Source organism: Primulina tabacum, chromosome 17 (assembly GCF_025594145.1).
Source record: "Primulina tabacum isolate GXHZ01 chromosome 17, ASM2559414v2, whole genome shotgun sequence".
NCBI lineage: Eukaryota > Viridiplantae > Streptophyta > Magnoliopsida > Lamiales > Gesneriaceae > Primulina > Primulina tabacum.
The window spans coordinates 11,686,603-11,692,159 of NC_134566.1; the positions used below are offsets into that span (position 1 = coordinate 11,686,603).

A 5,557-nucleotide genomic window follows, 5' to 3' on the forward strand; every position below is an offset into this window, starting at 1 on the left:
TGCACACATCCTCAATACTGGCTAAAGTAATCTGCCTCAAAGGTGGAAAGGTGATATGATCTGACTGATTGGGCAGTTTGGCTTCCTTGGAGTCATCGTCAGTCGGCTTCTCAGAGGACATACTGAAATGAAGAGCCACTCACTCTCTGCTCCTTGGAATCCACTAGCTCAAACAATTTGTGATCATTCTCCTAGAATTTGACCTTAATCTGCAGGGAGACCATGTCCATATCTAGTTGATTTATCACAGCTATATCATCAAATGCGGTTAGGCATGAAAGATCATAATTGGATCTTTGTTTTGGCACAACTGTAGTCAAATTTGGAATTTTTAGAAGATCTAGAAGATAATTTTGTCGTTAAAGAGCTCCAGCTCTGACACCAGTTTTGACTTGATGTAGAGCCCTTTTCTAGTGCTACCTACCTTTTCAGGATATCATTTTTCTTCAATTTCATTGCAAAGATGATTGTTCTCAATTCCACCATTCATCAAAGAACATTATCTTTTCTGCAAAAAAAATCATTAAATTCATCCTTCAACAGGTATATTTGAGTTTGGATTGCTGATATTGGTTCCGACACTTGAGCTTCATCCAACTTAGCTTTTCCTTTCCTGTGCTATGAGAAGGCAGAGACCACTCCCGACCAGGTGGATTGGATGGGATCTCGGATGCTTTCTCTTTTTTTTGGTCTTGCGCGGGAGAGCCATTGTCTTATTGATTTTTCTGGGTGGAGCTGCCACCACTATCAGTTTCAAATTTTCTGTCGGATGGTCAGTAGGCTTGTTTTTAGTATACTTGACAACTTGTATCTGAGATATAGATATTGTCTTGATTGGTGTAGACTGATCTGGTTTTTTGTAGTTCTGGCATTTTCCGGAAGAGGTGAATGAGTTAATACCTCAGAGTCACTGGATTGCGGAATCAGTTTTCACATTGTCTTGGTCCATTTAACTTGCTTCCCTTCTTTTCAACCAGTTTCCTTTCAGTAGCCAGTTCTTCTCCAATTCCTTCTTGATGAACAATATCCTAGCAGGAGAGACACTCAGTGCATGTCCTTTAGGCTTGAGAGAAATGATATTGGTGCAGTGAGAGCCTTGAACTTGTGCAAAGTTATAGAGTTTTCTCAGTAAGGCTCTTGAGTCTCAATAATCAGATCAAGAGGATGGCGAATCCAACTAATTAGTTCTAAATTTGAATAATCTCCTTTAGAATCTGGAACATGATGATCGACTAGTTAACTTTGAGTCACGTGGCAATGGTTGTTATCACCAAACAAATTTCTGAATTGTAGGCATCAAAAGAGTCTATCTTTGTTAGAATTGGCTCAGCCACAACATCAGCCCGAAGTGATAATGCAACTTCATCTCTTTCTTCTTTCCAAATTTTTGATAATATCACCAGATGCGAAAACTCCCACCTTATCTTTTCAACTTCTGTTGAGGTAATAGAGAGAAGTCAGCTAGTCTTTCAATGGGCAATTGAAACAATGCATGCAGAGAAATAATCTTTCTCGATTAACAGACTGTCCTCTCCCAATGCAACAATATCTTTTCGTCTTCAGTATTATCTCTCTCGTGTAGAAACTTTTCAGCTCATCCATATAGATGTCCAAAGATGAACTGAGAAAAGCCCCAAGTCCAGATGACTCTCAACAATTTAAAGACTTGAGAGACAACATTTTCCATAGAATAAATTGATTCGAAATTGATTACAAGAGCTTATGATACAGGAACGCTGAAAATATCTTTAGATTCAAATGAGAGACACCAACTTCTTTGGAATGAGATTCAAATTAATTTGCTGGCGTCCGTCATTAGTGGTGGAGTTTTACAAACATAACTTAGAAAGATGCACGTTTGGGAAGTTTTAAATATCTTGAAGGTATTATTAATTTCTTGGTGTTTCATTAGTTAAAGTTGGGAATTATTTTCTTCGCTTCAATTGTTCTCATTTGTGCATCTCAGTCTATTGTCAACTTTGATTTCCTCAGCAATACGTACTGGACTAGGATCAAAGCTAGCAATTGCATGCAAGTATGAGTGAGAATTGATGTATGCTATATGGGGAAAATATATGTATGCTTTATAGATTCAAATCAAATATTCATTAATTGATAAGAAAAATATAATTTCCACCTGTGAAAATAGTATCCTTCTTTCTATTTCCTGGTTTTATAATAATTGAAATTTTTTAAACATAAAATTTTTCTATAGACCAGATATATAAATTTAATGGGGATAGTCGTATCCAGTAATTTATAATAAATTAGGTTCAATGGCACATGATACATGTCATATTAATTTTTTTTCTTGATAATTTTGGGGTAAAATACATAAATTATTTTATTAGAATATGATATTTATAGATTACTGATTACATAAAATTTACTGAGATAGTTTGAATTTTTAGATAAATAATAGATAAATTGGTGAAAAATTGGAAAAGAATAGAGAGACATATAAAAATTACTATAAAATTATTCCAACAAAGTTAAGTAATAAATATTACGAAGAAAAAAATGTAAAAAAACTTTTGCACCGCATCAACATATCAAATTTAGTTAATATGATGTGTTATTATATATAATATAGATACAGCAAAATGCATGTAGCTCTCTTGAGTGGCGTGGATTTCAAGGAATGTGTCCTAACTAATACGTAATTTGACCATCCATTAATGATATACGGCCTATTCTATAACAAATAAACAAATATATACATAATTCATACATATGTTAATTGCCATGATGCAACAATTATATATATTAATGCAAATAAATTAATTTTGATTCAAGCAATATGGATTAATTTTATTCATTTTATAACAAAAAAAATCAATTTATAAAATTATTACGAGCTAAGCTACTATAAATATGTTTGTCTCTGCATATGCACAATCCGACCCAAATTATTGCTTCTTGTTCTCAATCTTTTCAGGAAAAATGAATACAACATGGAGATTGCACAAGGGGACGAGGCTTCTTTTTTATTCGCCATGCAACTAGCCTCTGCTTCCAGTGCTATCCTAATGTCCTCAAAGTGGGCTGGAGCTCGACCTCCTTGAACTCATGAAGAATAAGGGGCCCCGACGCCTTTATTTCACCAAGAGAACTCGCCGCGGAAATTCCCACCAACAATCCAGAGGCGCATAACAATGGTGGACAGAATCCTCCGCCTGCTCGCGAGCTATTCTATTTTAAACTGCCGAGTGAAAACCCTGCCTGATGGCGCATTGAGCGGCTGTATTCCTTGGCTCCGGTCTGCAAGTTCTACACCAAGAAATGGTGATGGAGTTTCTCTAGCCCCTTTGTTGATCATGTACCAAGACAGGGTTCATTTGGAGACTTGGCAAGTATCAACTACATATAAACTCTACACATACTATTTGTGTGCGTGTGTAATTAATCATTAATAATTGTATGTGCAGGTACCACTTGAAAGATGCAATTCTCGAAGGGGAGTTCCTTTTGAAAAAGTATATTAAAATGAGCACATTCGAGTATCACGGCACAGATCCTAGATTTAACATAGTTTTTAATAGAGCAATGTCCAATTATTCGACAATTATGATGAAAAAAATTGTAGATACGTACGATGGATTCAAGGGTTTGAGGACATTGGTCGATGTTGGAGGTGGAATCGGATTCCCTGCACATGATCCTATCTAAGCATCCAACTATAAAGGCCATTAATTTGATTTGCCCCATGTTATTAAAGATGCACCATCTTTTGCAAGTATGTGAAATATTTGTGTTAGTTCTTTGTAATGTATTTTAAAGCGGTTCCATGGAAATATTTGTGTTTGAATGTCACTTTTTAATTTAATTTGATGGTTTACGTGAAATTTAAACTTGGCCGACCTTTTTGTATTGATTAGGCATGGAGCACTTGGGTGGAGACATGTTCGTTAGTGTTCCGAAAGGCGATGCCATTATCATGAAGGTAAAATTGTTTTCATCTTATAGTATATGTGTGGTGTGTGTTGTGTGTGTGTGTGTATATATATATATATATTTATTGGCAGCCAACTTCCCCATCTTCACCTTTTTCTTAGCCTTCTTAATTGTTTTCATCATATATATGTGTGCGTGTGTGTGTTTTATATATATATATTTATATGTATGTATGTATGTATGTATGTGTATATTTATACTTTTATTGGCAGCTAACTTCCCCTGTTTTCACCAATTTGTTAGCCTTCTAAATTGTTCTGCCATAAGAATAATAATTATAATTATAATTATAATAATATATGTCACACACACACACAAATATATTATTTATAGGCAGCCAACTTACCTATTTTCTCCATTTGTTAGCCTTCTAAATTGTTCTGCCATAATAATAATAATAATAATAAATGTCACACATGGGTCATGTATGTGGAAGACTGACTGCAAAATAAACATTTGTCTTACAAAATAATTAACTGATGCTACTACATAAGTTCATTGTAAACATCGCAAGCTCTTTTAATTTTTTTTTCTTTTCAATGTGGGATTATAGGGACATCATAAGAAATGTATATTTTATTCAATACATATAATTAAATAGTTGTTTACATTAATTTTCCACCGGTTTTTTAAAAAAATTTACTTTTCATAATTTTTTATTCCCATTTGTTTTTTACAACTTTGTAATAATATTTTTATAATTATTTTCTTATTAGACCGATTCAAATCTTTTTTTATCATATCTACAGGGGGTTCTTCACGACTGGAGTAATACACAATGCTTAAAAATATTGAAGAGATGCCATGAAGCACTTCCAAATAACGGAAAAATCATCGTTGTGGAGCGTATCCTTTCAGAGACCCCAAAAGAAGATTTTATACGTAATTTACATACTGACATGTTATGCTAGCATATAGTCCTGTGGGAAGGAGGGACAGAAAATTAATTTCATGCATTGGCAAAGCAAGTAGGATTCAAAGAATCTCGAGCAGTTTGTTGTGTTCTCCCACTCTCGGTCATGGAGTTTTTTAAATAAATATAAAGAAATATTGAGTAGCTAAAGATAATTACTGTTTTATAAAAAACTTTGGGCTTGCTATGACCCTTTTATCTTTTACTCTTGTTAACATGCAAAAACTAATGGATAAATAATGGACGGCGTGTACATCATGCTGGTGTTAAATAATGATCAAGCTTAATTATCTCCCCCTAAATTCATTATGTATTTTGAATCGCATGCATATTGACGATAAGTTCAACTCTAAGAATAAAATATTTAGCTTCACCTAAAGCCCGCCAATTGTTTATTTATGCAATATATTAAAACCAATATCTTTTTTTGTTACTACTCGACTCACCATTTTTTACTTGTATTTTTATCATTTTACGAAAAAATTTTGGTTTTTCAATAAAATCCAGGGTATTTGATTATTTTTAAACAAAATTTAAAATTTCTAAACTAGCTAATATAATTATATAAATACCAATATGAATATATATATATATAATCACTTAACATTGTAATGTATGATAACATCATTACAAATATCATACAAAAATAGAAATATCAATATGTACACCTATTTAACTAGATCTTGATAT

The 5,557-nt window shown here is 33.3% G+C and overlaps 1 pseudogene; it reads left to right on the forward strand.

Moving 5' to 3' along the window:
• Positions 1-2,954: 2,954 nt before the first annotated feature.
• Positions 2,955-4,865, forward strand: LOC142530483 (caffeic acid 3-O-methyltransferase 2-like; annotated as a pseudogene).
• The last annotated feature ends 692 nt before the right edge of the window (positions 4,866-5,557 follow it).